Genomic DNA, 17,607 nt, shown 5'->3' on the forward strand with positions numbered 1-17,607 from the left:
TTTACCTAAGGCAGGATTCAATCACTGGTGTGGACCATAATCAACCCACCAGATGCCCTAAATGCCAGCCAGCTTTCACTTAGATATGGAAGGAGTAAGGCAGGGAACTGAATTTCCAGAAGCCCTGGCTTCCTGCCTCAGAGCTGCTTTAGGAATGAGAGAGAGAGACCCAGTTAGAGGGGCTGCAGGTCTTCAGCCCTTCCCTTAACCAAGGTGACTTCTCTTCTATCTGGTTGGCACGCTGGAGTTTCACGAGTGATTTGATTGGAAAGACTATCTGATGCTAAATACGAAGTTGGAACACCACGAATCCAGGGCAATTCCTACCTTATACTTCCATGTGGATGGGACTGGCCCAAGATTTAGTATCTTACCCAAGATTTAGTATCTTGCCCAATAAGTCAAGGCTGGAAAGTATCAAAACCTAGACTGGAACCCCAGTATTCAAATTCCTGGTCCTGTACTCAAACTCACCACAGCTTGAACCTTATCCATTACTTCTGCTTCTTTCTACTCCCACCCTGGGACATCCAATGTTATTTTTTCCAATTTTGGTAAATACATAAATGTGAGAGACCCACAGGTCATTCCTCCATCCAACCTTTAAAAAGTGGGCAGATCTAGGAGCCATATAAGACTCATGGTCTTTGGAGCAGGGGTACCTTTGGTGAACTGTGCCTGCTTCCAAATCCCGTACTATATGTCTGAACACATACACATTAATCTGTCTAGCCTAATTCCTTCAGCAATTATACTGTTTAGTGCTCTGAGCTTTACCAAGTACCTGCGCATATTTTGTCTCCATGTAGAAGCTGGTCCTTTTGCAGAGAAGTGGAAAACTATCTACTGGGAATGTTGAAATTTAAGGTTAGATGAGGCTTTACCAATGATCCAGTCCAACTCTTTCAGATCTATCAATACAACTGAGAAAACTGAGACCCGTAAATGTTAGTAGCTAAGCCAAGACTGAAGACCAGATCAACTGATTCCTAGCACCCCTCTCACCATGCATTCCAGTCCTGCGCAGTCAAAGCCAGTGACTTCAATAAGCCATAATGTTCTTTATGATTTTGATAGCCCCACTCATACCTGAACATGTCACCTGGCATATGCATACCTGGCAGCTCAAAGCAGTTGTTTGCGTAACTGTATGAATAGATCTAGGTATCTCTATACATTCTCATAAATCCTCCTGCTTTCCTTCATAGCACCTATCACAGTTTTGAGATATCTATTTACTCGTTTATTTAATGCATTTATTTGTTTCTTTCCTTAATGCCTTTCTCTCCCTTGATGATATAAGCTCCATGAGGGCAGTTGCTAGTTCTATCTTGTTTAACGTTGGTATTTCCAGACCCTAGCACAATGGGTAGAAGCTGAATGAATGAATGAATGAATGAATTTCACAATGCCTTGAAAATATTTCTGCTACACTTACAGTATTTAATTTGTGCATTCACGGTTTAATAAACTAGGAGTTTCTTGAGGGTAGTGTTAGTGCCTTGTTGTCTTGACAACACCTAACTGATGCCTTATTAATACAAAGGCTGTCAATAAATATTTGTCAGGTAAATAAATTTATTCATTCATTAATATAATCTAGTGATCCTGGACACACAATAGGTACTCAAACACACTTACTAATTGCTTAACTGATTGATTGGTTGCTTGATTGATAAAGCTCCATAAAAATCAGATGTTTTCAGGGGGGCATTTTTAGGGAGCCACCTCCTCATCACAAAACCTAGTGTTTTTTTTTTATATATATTTTTTTAATTTTATTTACTTACTTATTTATTTATTTATGGCTGTGTTGGGTCTTCATTTCTGTGCGAGGGCTTTCTCTAGTTGTGGCAAGCTGGGGCCACTCTTCATCGCGGTGCGCGGGCCTCTCACTATCATGGCCTCTCCTGTTGTGGAGCACGAGCTCCAGATGCGCAGGCTCACTTATTGTGTCTCACGGGCCTAGTTGCTCCGCAGCATGTGGGATCTTCCCAGACCAGGGCTCGAACCCGTGTCCCCTGCATTGGCAGGTAGATTCTCAACCACTGCGCCACCAGGGAAGCCCAAAAACCTAGCGTTTTTATGAGGACCCAAAGATGTTTATTTGAAAAATTATTCCTCTGAATTTTATTCTTCTATCTTCCCTTTCCTTTTCTACTAGTTACAACAGAATTACATTAATTTTGTAGAATAACTTTGTACTGCTGGTGAGGACAATGGTCAAAGGTGCACCATTCCAGAGCAGGTTAGAGCAGCCTTCCTCTATACTCATCACTTCAAGTTCACTGATTCATAACTTCCAAAACCAAAAAGGAGCCAAAGTTCAGGGTAACTACTTACAACTGTGAGCATCACAGCGTATAATAAAATAGTCACAGAGCTACTGTTTACTGGATTTGAGAAGGTCACTGTGAGTAAGGCTCAAGGCTAAGTGTATCATGGGGAATCCCTTGGATTTGTCTATACCTTTTAAGAACATCTTTGGAAAGCAGGTGACAGCTGTAGAAAATAGGACACACTCAAATACTCACACTCACATACCACACACTCACGTAGATCTTTTCCACTAACATTTTAGCTTTACTTTTGAAATTTTATGATGTCTATTCTACAAAGTGGAACATAACAGAGATAGTTTCTCAGCCACTACTGAGGAAGGAAAAAGCAACAGGAGTTAGCCTTTGATCTTTCTACCATATGCCAGGTGGAATGAAAAGAACATGCTGTATTTGGCAACCAGTGTGTATGTGGACATACAAGCACATAGAGGTTCCATCTGTTGTTAGCCCCACGCTCAGGGGAATCGAGGAATCGATGGATAATTGAGACCTGCCACTGATTTCAAACATTTCATTTCATGTAATCATTTTACCCTCTTCCTTCACCATACACCTTGCTAAAATGATATTTAAGCTCCTTGCTCTCCCTGTTTCGGCCCATCTATTGGTGAAGGAGTTTAAAAAGCATGAACTCACTATGGCCAGGCACCATGACATGATACTGCAAAGATAAAATAAAGGTCCGAATGATACACAAACTCTCCCTCAAAGCCCGCATCGTCAAAGACAATCCATATTATGGATATATCCCCTCCTGGGTGGTTCCTACATGAAGTGTACAATATCCAACATGTTCCAGACTCCATAAATTTGGGGCCCCAGCAGGAACCCAAGCTGATAGTCTCGGGTATCTGGGCTCATCTAGTGAATGGGTACAGTGAGCCCATCAGGATCTTATTTGAAAGAGACCATAAGAAACTGCCTCTCAGAGACCTCATCAAAGGGAAGAGAAGGTGGGCAGAATGTGCATGCCCAGAGGAAAGCCTCAGGTGGAGGTTCTCAGCTTGAAGAAAGGGAAAGAGTGTCATGGGGTGAGGGGAGGGGGCGAGGGGAAGCCGCAGCTGTTTCACTGAAACCACACTGCTTAGGAAAACACTCCTCTTCTCCTATCAGAAACAATGATGGGGCTTCCCTGGTGGCGCAGTGGTTGAGAATCTGCCTACCAATGCAGGGGACACGGGCTCGAGCCCTGGTCTGGGAAGATCCCACATGCCGCGGAGCAACTGGGCCCGTGAGCCACGACTACTGAGCCTGCGCGTCTGGAGCCTGTGCTCCGCAACAAGAGAGGCCGCGATAGTGAGAGGCCCGCGCACCGCGATGAAGAGTGGCCCCCGCACGCCGCAAGTCGAAAAAGCCCTCGCACAGAAACGAAGACCCAATGCAGCCAAAAATAAAATAATTAATTAATTAAAAGAAAAAAAAAATTTTTTAATAATAATGATGATGGTGATGGTGATGATGATGATGATCAAGGTGGGGGAAGAGTGAGACAGAAGATCAGCAGTCATTCCCTATTTCACAGTAAAACGTAACACAGCTTCCATCACCCCAGGGCTACGATCTCCAAACATAGCAAAACCCAGAGAACGCCGTGTTAAAGCCCAGGGGTCGTGTTAGCATCCGGCAGTAATAGACACGCTTATAAGCACATCTGGGGACTTTCCAAAGTATTCAAAATCCTGTATGAGCATCTTGGGACGAGTGAAATTTGGGTCATTCCTATTAAAGTGCTCCCATTTATACCCACAACGCAGGGAGGCCCGAGAAATCTCAGGAGATTAGATAGATAGATAGATAGATAGATAGATAGATAGATATAATCCCTTCATAATACATTTTTTTTAATTAAATGACCATCAGATATATGTGACTTGGGAACCCACACGATCAAGTTCAGATTGCATTTTCACAAAACTTACTAGCTGTCTACTATGTACAAGACACTGTGCTAAGTGCTATATGGGATTTAAAAGATTTTTAAAATATGGTACTTTTTTATACTGAACATGATCTATTACTGAATACATATTTGCATATGGCCACACATAAGAAATGCCTGCTCCCACCACAGCTTTTACTTAGATTTCTGGCAAACTCTAGACATTCAGGTCACCAGCATCAGCCAAATAAGTCAGCTTAAGGTCTCTAAGTTGCAAAGGAAATGCACTTCACTCTCAAGGAAAAGAAAGAGAGCCACCCTCAAGGCAGAAGCTGTGGGTTTGGTGTAACGTATAAATTTAACGTCACTGATTTTAAGTTTCGTTACCTGTATTTCCCTGGTAACCAACAGCTTAAGAAGTGACAGTTGACAGCAAGGGGGACAAGACAGAGAAACTAAACGCTATGACAATCCCATGTCCTTGATTGAGGTGATAGGCTGAGGCACCTCCACAGCCCCAAGGGCACAAACACGTCAAGATGAGTCAGTGCGAAGTCCCTGTTCAACTAACTTCTCTGAGTCATCACAAGGAAGATAAGCTGTGTTCTGTCTCTTCTGGTAACCGAGGCAACATACAGATACACCACACTTGAGATTCCCAGCATTTACTTCAAAAGGTGTTCAACTAACCACTTAAAGGCTAAAGCCCAGGAATATCCCTCATAAATTACAGCAACATATTGAAATGAAGACCCAGAACAACTGGACTGAGTTAAACCACAAGTTGGAGGTAAAACCAAAACGAGAATCCAGGTTCTGTTATCTGACCGGGATGTGAGAGGAAATAACAGAGCCTGAGAACTCTGGAACCTGAACTAGATTTTCATCTCTAGCCTTATGGGTTTTGTTGTTGTTGTTGTTTGGTTTTTTTTTTAATGCATTTTAAATTTATTTATTTTGGCTGTGTTGGGTCTTCGTTTCTGTGCGAGGGCTTTCTCTAGTTGCGGCGAGCGGGGGCCACTCGTCATCGCGGTAAGCGGGCCTCTCACTGTCGTGGCCTCTGTTGTTGCGGAGCACAAGCTCCAGACACGCAGGCTCAGTAGTTGTGGCTCACGGGCCTAGTTGCTCCGCGGCATGTGGGATCCTCCCAGACCAGGGCTCGAACCCGTGTCCCCTGCATTGGCAGGCAGACTCTCAACCACTGCGCCACCAGGGAAGCCCTCTAGCCTTATGTTTTGCAGGTGAAATAAGTGAGACCTGGAGAGAGAGATGACTTGCTCCAGGTCACAATTCAGGGATGAGTAGAATTGGGACAAGAACACAGGGGTCTCACGGATGCTAGTATTATATTCTTTCCATCAACATCCACCCTTTTCTTAAACAGTTTAAAAGAACTTACATCCCACAGGCTAAACCGCATCGTTCGGTCTCTGTTTCACAGTAGTTATACTATTTGAAGCTGATACTGCTCCTACTTGCCTTCATCTAAATCAAACTAGAATAAGGAAATTGGCCGGATGAATTCACTGTAAGTAACACAGCTTTCAACCCCTGCGGCAGATATTTTAAGCAACTGTTGCCATATATGTTTCAACTTGAGAGATTTAATGAGGAGAAATGACGCCCTGACCCACCGGTGGGAACAAGTGTAAGAAAGAAAATGCGGAATGAGCATATAGATATCCTCCTTTTCAAGTTTTCAAACATTTAAGAACCTACTGTGTGTGATAACTCTGCCTACACTTCAAGTCTGCTACATTCTTAAACATAAGTGGCTCGGAGTCTCAAAAAGGGTGACCTCAAGTCTCTTAACAGTGCCTGTGAAATTTAATAATTGGGAGGCTCACACCAAACCTCATTTATAGCTCTTTTAAATGAAATAGATCACAGTTAATAAAGAGCCTGCAAATTAAAGTAACCCAGCAGTCTTAACTAGCAATTAAAATGACTTTTTTTTTTCCTATCCAAGGTGAAACCATATGCCGGAGCAGACTTTTGTCAGGTCCAAGATAAATGAGCAGTTTGGCTCAGCGGGGGATAATTCCAGTTCATACTGAAAGATCCGCTTCAGTATCAAAATCTCGTTCTCTCAATGCCAGGGTCCTGCCGCGGATCACCTGCACGCACCTGGGTTCAAGAGCCTTCCCTGTAAGGACACAGCGTAAGGTGTGCGACCACCTCATTCCTCCCACACCCTCAGGAAGTGGGGAGTCTAGTACTGGCAGAACCCAAATGCCAGCAGAAGCCTAGACTGACTTTCACCTTCCTTACACATATTGATGGGATCACCCGGCACTGTTACAGAAGTACGTAGGGAATGGGGAACAGGCTGGGAGAGAAATGTGCATGGCAACATCTAATCCAGATCAAAGCCCATCTCACTTGGCCAGCGGACCCCTAAGAACAGGTGAGAAGGAATTCTGGGCTCTGGGAAATGCCAGTCACCTTCTGGAAATAAGAAACTAGTGGCCCATGAAGCAGGACATAACTCACACATAATGTTTGTTATGTATACTACAACAGCAATCAATAACTTGCAAGCTCAGCTGTTTGGAGCACTTCTTCCCAAGGACCTGACTCACCCCCATGTCTTCACTTGCCAAGGTGGGAAAGGGAGTGGAGATGGTGGAGGGGGCACGCCAGATGCAGAGTCAGAAAGTAATTACTGATACCAGAAGACAGAAGGAAAAGATAGGTAGAAAGAAAAGAACAAGGATAGGTAAACAGATGGTGGACAGATGGATGGTTGGATGGATAGATACACGGATATATAGAGCTGTATACATATATTTATATCTCAGGGACAATAGGGGTGCAATGATGGACCAATGAATGATCAGTAGAAAAGGAGAAGCAAAGACATATTTGTTAGAAGCCTACTTGTTTCTGGCACCGAACTTCAAGCTTCCCATGCATCATCTCATGTAATCCACCAGTGACAGCACTACTATTTTGCCTATTTTACACATACCGAAACTATCGACACGATCAATAATATTATCAGGGTTAGAGTTAAAACCTAGTTCTGGGTAGCCACAAAACCCTTAGGTTTTCCATTATCCACGCTGCTTCTCATCCAAAGTCATGCTAAAATTTGGAAGACGCTACATTAGAAAGTGGACTGCAAGCCACATAGATCTGCTCTGTGAGCGCATAATTATAAACTACACCCTCAGACCTACTCAACCATTTAGCCTCCTACCAAACACCAGGATAAAAAGAGTACAGCAGACTCTTCCCGAACGCTCCAGGCCTTGACAACAAGCAGGTGAGAAGCACACTTCTGTCCAATACTGTCTTTCACCACCTCCATCCTTGACACTCCATGGTCCCCACACCCCACCTCCCAGACCCTTCTTTGCTCCAGCAGTTCCCACTTTCTAAGGTACAAACAAATTGCCTAGATTTTGTCCAAATGCAGATTCTGATTCAGAAGACCTGGAATCTGAGATTCAGCCATTCTAACAAGTGATGTTAGAATCCAGGTGAAGTTGATGCTTCCGGTCTGAAGACCACACTTTAGGTAAACTAACCTCTGTTCTATACACCATTGTTCGAGAAAATCAACATGTGAAACAGAAAAGGAGATTTAGCACTTTCTCTGGGCACTAAGAGCATTTAGTACACATAACAATAGGAAATGTGATGTGGACGTGGGATTTGAGCTCTACGTATATTTAAAGGGAGTCATGGAATCCCCCAATGCCTCCCCAAATTACCCAGATGCAGTTTTATGTGAGTAAAACCAAAAGCTGCACAGTAAAGAATAATGCCATCTTGATGCTATTTAAGTATATTTACTTCTTATTCGTGATCTTTCCCCCATTTAATTTTCTCTGAGAAATTATTCAGGTCACTTTTTAAATGGGTTTCAATGTTTCCAGGGCTGCAGCTTATTATAAAAATGTTCACAGCAGATAGAATCTTGCTTCAGCACAGCACTGTTTTCAAGCTGGCAGACACAGAAATAGGTATGTGGATATTGTACCATAAACATTAATTTAGTATTATGTGGAAGGTTGATTGATTAATAAATACATAAGCCAGGAAGCCTAGTTTAACTCTTAATTCACTTTTTTTTTATTTCACAGAGAGGGAAAAATTAATCTAGAAGTGTTGATTGATTGAGAGTTTTAGTCTCATCTAGACAGCGATGGAAAATGACTATGAACCTGGAACTTTGCAAACTGCATCATTTGCAAAATAAACCCAATCAACAAATTTCATCACACAGTGATGGATGGTCAGAAAGAAAGGGCTGTAGCGATCACGGAGAAGAAGAATGTGTAATCAACCAAGGAAGCAGCTCGCCATGCAGAGTGGAGAAAGGAGGAAGAATTAGCAAATATTTGCAGCTCAGGGGTGGACACAAATGAAAAAAATATATATATATACTTGAAACTTTTAAAATTAATGAGCATCAGAGCACTCTGGCAGACTAGCAAATTAGAATTAGTACATTGTGTTCGTAAGAATGTACAGAATATAAACATATTGTGCAGTTGTGATCCCACTACAAAGACTGCATGATGTACAGAACTGACTTACTCTAGTGCCATGATCAGAGGGTCATGTTTAGAACCAAATGTTCTATATCTAGACTTACATAGTGCTGAATTGTTTTTTCTGAAAACAAGGGAAACATCTTCATTGTTCTCTTTTTTGAAGAGTAGCAATGAAGCTGAGCAGGGCAATTGCTTATAAATTAGACCTGCATCTCCTTCCTGTGATTTTGTTTTTCCTTTCCAGATCATATTTACACAATGACAATCAAGGTCAAGTTCCAAGCCCTAAGCCTCAGAAAGCTGACATCAGAATCATCAGTACTGTTTGCATTTAGTGTGTCCATGGGAGGAAATGGAAGGAAGGAAAGAAGTTAACATTTGAGGACCTACTATAATAAGAACTGTGAAATATTCTACCAGAGATTCAGATCAAAGTTCTCACATCAACACTGTTTTATTAACCCCATTTTTCAAAGGAGAAAATGAAAGATTAGGGATGTTAGCGAGACTGGCCAGTGCTGCAACAGCTGTTACGTGGCAGAACCCATTTATGTTGGGCTCTGTGCATGTTCTAGAGAATGATCTTTCCACACCTTGCCTCAGAATGACTGCAGAGCTTGTTAAAGCAGATCGTGGGCCCCCACTCAGAGCTTCTGATTCAGTCAATGTGTTAGTTTCCTACTGCTGCTGTAACAAATCACCACAAACTGGGTAGCTTCAAAACACAATTTCATTATCTCACAGTTCTGTGGGTCAGAAGTTCAGATACAGCACAGCTCAAGTGGGTCCTCTGCTTAGAGTCTCCTGGGGCTGAAATCAAAGGTGCTGACAGGGCTGTCTTCCTTCCTGGAGCCTCTGGGGAAGAATTAGTTTCTGCTCTTATTCAGGTTGTTGGCCTAATTCAGTTCCTTGTGGTTGTAGGACTGAGGTCCCCCTTTCCTTGCTGCCTCTCAGTCAAGGTCCAAGCTTGGCTTGTAGGGGTGGCCTGCACTCCTTCCCATGCTTTCTGTGTGGCCCCTTCCAGCAAGGCCAGTCTCTCTCATGCTTTGACTCTCTCTAAGTTTCCCTTCTGCTGCATCTCTCTGACTCCAGCCAGAGAAAGTTCTCTACTTTTAAGGATGCATTGTGATTAGACTGGGCCCCCTGGATAATCCAGAATCATCTCCCTATCTTAAAAGTCCATAAACCTTAATTACATCTGCAAACTTCCTTTTGTATGTAATACAGTCACAGGATCCTTGGATAAGAGGGTAGACATCTTGGGGGGGGCATTCTACCCACTGTAGCCAGTCTGGGCTGGGCCCCCAGAATTCCCATTTCTAACAGGTTTCTAGGTGATGCTGCTGGTCAAGAGACCACACTTCGAGAACTCCTGCTCTGGCTTTTACTCCAAGTGTGGCCCAGGGTATCAGTATCACCTAGGATTTGTTAGAAATGCACAATCTCAGGCCTCATCCCAGACTTAGTGAACAAGAAGCTACTGCTTAACAACATCCCCAGGTAATTTCTGTGCTCATAAAAGTTTGAGAAGCATTGCTCCAAGGCAATTAATAAAACAGGAAAAGGAATGGAGTGAAGTATATGTTTTATTTATTCTCAAAGCCTTTTGGAAAGATACAGCTCCTCCTTGGTCCAGGTATTGCCCTTTTGTTTTCTTGGCAGGAATGGAGGGAGGTGTCTTACCTATAAAATTTGTACTTGTAAAGAATTCCTGCACTCGCTCACTCTCTCTGTCTCTCTGTCTGGCTTTATTTGCCCACCCCTACTCCCCATTTTAATTCAAAGGGGGGAAAATCTCCCCATGACTCAACCACAGAAATGTTTGGCAACCTGAACAATTGCAGGTTGGATTTGATTATTCACTGGGCAGCGTTGACAGGGACATCCCTCCTTTGGTCAAATCCAGGATTTGATGGGACTAGATTTCAAAGGCTTCTCAGATGAGTTCTAGGAGGAAATACGGTACTTGCCAACACCCATGACCAGAGACAGGGTGAGTGCCGACGGGTGCAGCATATTCTGCTTTTACTTTGACATTAATAGGATTTCCCCAGTCCTGGAAAGAGATTCAGCAAAATCTAAGGGCCCCAGAGGAGAAGGAAATGTCATTAACCCTTTTCTTGAGGATGTTATTGGTCTTCTGTGACTTACCATTAGACGAAAGTGACTGCAGTTAGAATATATTGAAGAAGACTGCAAAGTAGTACAGACAGGCTGCAACTAAACACACAGCTCACTTCTATCTCTGGCTCAGAAACGCCTGAATGTAATTACTGTAACCTAATCATTAGACAGCCAGAGGAAAGTGAAATATGTTTCAAGATGTAGACATTAACTGAACATTATCTCAAACTCTCTTGCTTTCTCTTAATTTAAGTTGAGATAAAGAGAACAAAACAAAAATGGAAGGATGTTTGGTAGTGAAAATAAGAACATATGAGTACAGTGAAGTTCTATTAAGTGTACTCTATTGGTAAAAGACAAACCAACAGACTAATCCCCCCCCCAACACACACACACACTCACTATGCTGTTTCTTTTCTAGTGCACTGAGTTCCAGGCAATGAAGACCCATATTGTCTGCTTAAATCAACTGATTATTCCAGAATCAACACGAAGAATCATATAAACCAACTCCCGTTCCCAGCGCATTCTCATGATTCTTGCACTTATTCTCCTTTGATCGGATAAGGAAACCATGGGAGCATTTCCAGTACTAAACCCAATCCCCTAAAACATTACCAAATTATCTATGGGTAATCAATAATAAAAGTGTGTATTGACAAAGGATGTCAGCCACCCAGAAATGTTTAATGAGGCACCTGAAAATGTACGCAAATGATACCAGCAAAGAGTCGATAAGGCGATGGCCATTCAAGCAAGATATGGGACAAAAGCCAAATACATGATAACCACTCCAGAACTCTTGAAGGGAAAAACAATTCCCACCTCTCTGATCAATGCCATTCCCCCACCTCCATTTCTGGAAGCTATTTACCTCAAGAAGCATTTACAAAGAGAAAAAAGTTTCTTGAAATCTGCAGAGTGTTTACTTTGGAAAACCACCTGGCAAAATGGATCAGCTTTCAATCCATCACCGATGAGCCAGTGTTATCTTAGATGTGTGTTTACTGGGGGTGGGGGTGGAAATAAGAGAGAGTCCAGATCAAAGGTGGGATCACTCTGGGGTCACTGGGGGAACACAAGATGACCCGTCACTGGATTCTTGACCTGATGGCCAGTAGTCTGGTCGAATCTCCCCCAACTCTTCATCTCTTTATATATATAAATTTACTTAAAATATGTATATACAATCGAGTAATAATGATGCACTGAAAGTATATATAATTACTTGGGTGCTAGCTGCAAAGCTGCTGCAGCACTAGCACTTTCCTATTAAAGGAAAACTTCCCCCCAGTGATTAAAGCCATTTGAGACCTTCTGTCCCTCCTCCCAGGGTAGTTGGGGCAATAAACTTGAAAACCAATCCAGAGAAAATTTAAAGGATATTAAAAAATATTTAAAGCCTATATCTCATAAACTTTGCCAAATGTCTACTCTATACCTGGTACCCAGCTGAATATGGTAAATATTTTAGTAAGGACACAGCCTCTCCAGACAAGCAAGGCTTAGAGCAATTCAAGAAGTGCTGTGATCACAGAACATACAGTTTGTTACAGGAATTCAAGGGACAGCACACAACTGGTGACATGGGTTTTAGTGCCGGGAGACAACACTGCCTGGGTCTTTCTCATTTCTGCACATCTTCTGCATAGAGGTGCTGACAGCCTTTTCTTCTTTCAGGAATGTTTGTACAGCTAACAGCCTTGGAAGGTAGAAATGGTCTCTTCTGCTAGAACATGGGGAAGAAATGTTTTGCCCATGAAAGATGTTCATTGTTGCTAATTATTGGAGAAATGCAAACCAAAACTACAATGAGATATCACCTCACACTAGTAAAAATGGCCATCATCAAAAAATCTACAAACAATAAATGCTGGAGAGGGTGTGAAGAGAAGGGAACCCTCCTACACTGTTCATGGGAATGTAAATTGGTGCAGCCACTATGGAGAACAGTATGGAGGTTCCTTAAAAAATTAAAAATAGAGCTACCATATGACCCTGCAATCCCACTCCTGGGCATGCATCTGGAGGAAAACATGGTCCAAAAGGATACATGCACCCCAATGTTCATTGCAGCACTATTTACAATAGCCAAGACATGGAAGCCACCTAAATGTCCATCCACAGAGGAATGGATAAAGATGTGGTACATATATATATATGATGGAATATTACTCAGCCATTAAAAAGAATGAAATAATGCCATTTGCAGCAACATGGATGGACCTAGAGACTGTCATACTGAGTGAAGTAAGTTAGCCAGAGAAAGAGAAATATCATATGATATCACTTATGTGCGGAATCTAAAAAGAAATGGTACAAATGAACTTACATACAAAATGGAAACAGACCCACAGACATAGAAAACAAAATTATGGTTACCAGTGGGGGAAAGATGGGGGAAAGGGATAGTTAGGGAGTTTGAGATTGACATGTACACACTAATATATTAGACAAACGGATAACCAACGAGGACCTACTGTATAGCACAGGGAATTCTGCTCAATGTTATGTGGCAGCCTGGGTGGGAGGGGAGTTCGGGGAAGAATGGATACGTGTGTATGTGTGGCTGGGTCGCTTTGCTGTTCACCTGAAACTATCACAGCATTGTTAATTGGCCATACTCCAATATAAAATAAAAAGTTTAAAAAATGCTCATTGTGCAGTATAATAAAAATCTTGTCTCCCTCCTGGGCAAAAATCAGGCAAGTTTCCTTACAGCCCATTTATTATGAAAGATTGGGGTTTCCTAAGCTCAGGGTTCCTCAGCTGTGAAGCAAACCCGGTCCATGTGCAGCGTCCAGGATGCTCTGTGCCACCCCTGTGACTTTGGGGACAAAAGGAGCTGACACAGGCATGAAGCACGTGCTGCTTACTCTGCAGGGAGTAGTAAAGTCCTTTGTCTCTTACCCAGGAGTGTCGTGTCTTCTCCCAGCATCCACGACACTGCACTGGGCTGAAATGTTACCCTGAAAGGGTAAAATCTAGGAACCTTCACAGTTCTTGACATTTAGAAGGGGTCGGAGAACTATTTTGTGGGCCCTGACACCCACTTGAGCTAAGACAGGCAGGCTTCGTGTAATTTAACCACAAGGACGTTCTAGAAGACAAAGTGAAGGGCACATGGACAAGCAAGAAAGCATGACCATACAGCGCATTTAGGAAAACTCAAGTAGAGCAGGTTGGCCAGATTATCATCAGGGGTTTTACACACAGTCATGAAACTAAATCAATGCGTTCACTTTGGGCTTAGGGTTCATTTCAAGTTAAAATTTTTAATAATATTAAGCATAGTCTTTGAATTAGCTAACACAGTACTTCCCAAACTGATGTTAAAGAAAAACTGTTCTGTGTAGTGTTAATTGGTGTTCCAAGAAAAATAGACTTTCCTTGCACAATTAAGTGAGTTCGTTAACTGCAAGCAAAGTTCAATAGGTTTTTTTTTTTCCACTGAAGCATCCCCAATACTTTAACATGGCAATACATATTTTGAATTACCAAAGGGAAGACTTAGCACGCAGCCTAGCCCAAGCTAATCTGATCAGATGTCCTTTCTTTAGGGAACCCCAATTAAACATTTCCCAGAATGATTTTTCTGTTCCTGCTGATACGAGTAATGTTTGTCTAATCCATTTAAAAATCACTATAGCCTTATAAGCAAACACAAAAAAATTATAATTGAATAAAATTAATCTTTGGTCAAATTTGCTTTTAAAATGTGTCCATGGGGTTAGGACACTGTGGTCCTAAACCCTCATGATCTAAAAAAATTAAAATTTCATAAAGGCTGATGTGCATCTGTTCTCTGCTCTAATGACCTACAAATTAACAAATCATTCTATTAATCGCTCTAGTTAACTAACCCGTTCCAAGATCAATTCACATAGTACTAAATATATATAGTATATGTCAATATATCACAACCAAACACAGCAAGTTGTGATCTACCCTGTACAATTCAGACGCTATATACTTTGCCAAAGAATGCACTTAGAGTTTCTAGGTCGTTGAAAATAGAGCATAGTATACTTACATTATTTTAATGTGAAAACTATACAATATATATAAAATACTGTGTGTATTATATGTGTGCATATGTATCATATACATACGTTTTGAAAACACCTATGCAAGTTCTTTCAACTCTAAAACTAAGAGGATTAGAAAACCAAGTAGATAGCCCTCTACTGTGACAAAGTTGATAGCCCTCTGATTTTTAGACATTTTACAGCTGAAATAATGGATTAATCATTGTTCCAAGCACACACTACAATATAAAGGTAAATATCATTTCCTTAAAGTTGTAGGGAAAATTGATATTTCCCACATTGAAAAGCTCTCTTGACCAAAAATATTTGGAAGATTCTGTCATCATCAGCTTCGATCTATTGAGGAGCAAAGATTCAATTTGCTGGCTTTCTTCTGTCTGTAAAGTCACCCCTGAATCCCTCACCCCTAGCATAGAACTATCATATGGAAGACCTCCAATCAATATTTATTGAATCCATAAATAAATTTTTCACCTTGAAATTGATACAATAACTATATCTTACAATTTTAAGTACATTTGTTGATTTCTATGAACTGCTCTATCACCAATCCAGCTAATTCAAATGTATATAAAAGTTCACTAGAAAAACAGAGAAATGTAAAAGAAATGTTTAAATGGTTTGTCAGAAGCAATGATGAAATTACTGAAATCCTGAGGATTATATAAAAAATGAGACTTAAAACAATGTAGTAAACATAGACAATATTCTGCTTATACAGATGTTTCATTTAAATTGAAAAGCAAACACGTTTGTCATTATAGTTTTTCTTTAGTAAACTATTTGACAGGGTTTTACAATATTTATTTATTTGGGCTCTTTGGGCTTCTTATAGCAAGTAGTGATTATTTCATAAATCCTCTGGATTTTAGCAAAGTAATATTTTGTCATTTTAAATGTCATGCAGAGAAGTCAGAAATTTATGGTGAAATCAGTAAAAGATTTGAAACCACACAGGTGACTTACCTGTCCTTATGTCTGAGTAACTTCCACGTCTCCTGGGTTCCTGGGCTTTGTTCCTTCATTTCTTTGTTAGTCTTGGTGTAGCCAGGATAATCCTCAGCTGCAAAGTCTCTTCATCAATTTCACGTATGAGGATGCACTGCCACACACATCCCTTAATTATTAGTGCTTATTAGACTCACATCACGACCTTTCCTACAGAAAGATAAAAACAAAGGATTCCCAACGTCAATGAATTTATTATCTATATGAGAAGACAGTCATATACAAAACTAACCGTTCTATAGAATGAAATTCGTTAACTCATCCATTCGTGTCTTCATTGATTCATTCAGAAATGTTTATTTAACATATATTACAGCACAGGTTCTGTGGAAGACACCGCAGGTACAAAGACTAATAAAATACCATAGTCCACTGGCAGGCTTCTCCCTCCCCTTACGTTACCTCTACTCTGCCCTAGTCCAGGCCCTATAGCTCCTCAACAACTGAAAAAGACTACTGTCTACAGGTTTCCCAAAATGTCCAGCCAAAAGACAGCTGTTCAATCTTCCTAATGCACAAATTTGTTTAAGTAACCCCCCTCTTCAAAAGCTTTTAGTTCCACCCCATAATCCATGGAGTAAACTATAAATTCCTTAACTGACAAGAATTTAGGGACCTCACTGTCTTGGCCCCAATCTATCTTTGCAGTCTTAAAAAACAAACATATCAAGGAGTGATTTACATGACACCAGCCCTTTTGCATATAGCATTTCATATACATTACCCGAGCCTTTTCACATATACTAACTCCATGACAACAATGGAGATTCACAGAGCACTGTTGTGTGTTCCCCAAAAACATTTCATTTTTCCCCTTTGGCACACCAAAGGCTTGATTTCTAAGCTCCAGATATCTAGGTGGAGCTATGTGACTAGTTCTGGCCAATGGAATATGAACAGATTTGGGTTTTGTATAGGCCTGGTCCCTAAGAGATCTCCCACACTCCCTTCCTCTCTCTTCCCTTCTGTGGCAAACTTGGGGGTCATACGTTAAGGATGACGGCATCCCAGGATGGAGTGCCTGAAAGTCATCCCCTACCCCACACTGCCTCACCACCACCCCCCAAAACCAAACGGACTGGGATGTCAGGAGACACTTGATTTTCATTGCTTTAAATCACTGAGATTTCCAGCTTTGTCTTTGTGGTGTAAGCTATTTATTCTGACAATGCAGACCGAAATTAATTTGATATCCTTTTAGAAATGAGAAAACTAAGATTCTGAGTGGTAAGTGACATCCAGATTCACAAGGCTCATAAGCAGAACTGTAAACGCGTGTCTTTACTTTCTGCGATGGTTAATTTTATGGGTCAACTCGACTGCACTAAGGGATACCCAGATAGCTGGTGAAACATTATTTCTGGGTGTTTCTGGAAAAGATGAACATTTGAATCAGTAAACCGAGGAAAGATCATCCACACCAGTACGGGTGGGCATCACCCAATTCGTTGAGGACCCGAATAGAACAAAAGGGCGGAGAGAGGGTGAATTTGCTCTGTTTGAGCCAAGACATCGATCCTCTGCTGCCCTTGGACATGGGTGCTGCTGGTTCTCAGGCTTCCCGGGCAGACTCGGAGTGGGACTCACAGCACCAGCTTTCCTCATCCTCCAACTTGCAGACGGCACGTCGTGGGACTCCTCAGCCCCCATAAGCGTGTGAGCCAATACCTATGATAACACACCTTCAGCTCATTTAAACT

The 17,607-nt window shown here is 41.6% G+C and overlaps 1 protein-coding gene across 1 annotated transcript in view; it reads right to left on the minus strand.

The window, feature by feature from the left end:
* The window catches only part of LOC309647375 (protein-lysine methyltransferase METTL21E), a 132,301-nt gene that overhangs the window by 54,127 nt on the left and 60,567 nt on the right, over positions 1-17,607 (minus strand). Inside the window, exon 6 of the transcript XR_014255991.1 lies at positions 15,866-16,057. The gene's annotated coding sequence lies outside the window, so the exon portion shown is untranslated. The remainder of the gene's footprint in view (positions 1-15,865; positions 16,058-17,607) is intronic.

This window comes from Balaenoptera physalus, assembly GCF_965194825.1.
Source record: "Balaenoptera physalus genome assembly, chromosome: 18".
Classification (NCBI taxonomy): domain Eukaryota; kingdom Metazoa; phylum Chordata; class Mammalia; order Artiodactyla; family Balaenopteridae; genus Balaenoptera; species Balaenoptera physalus.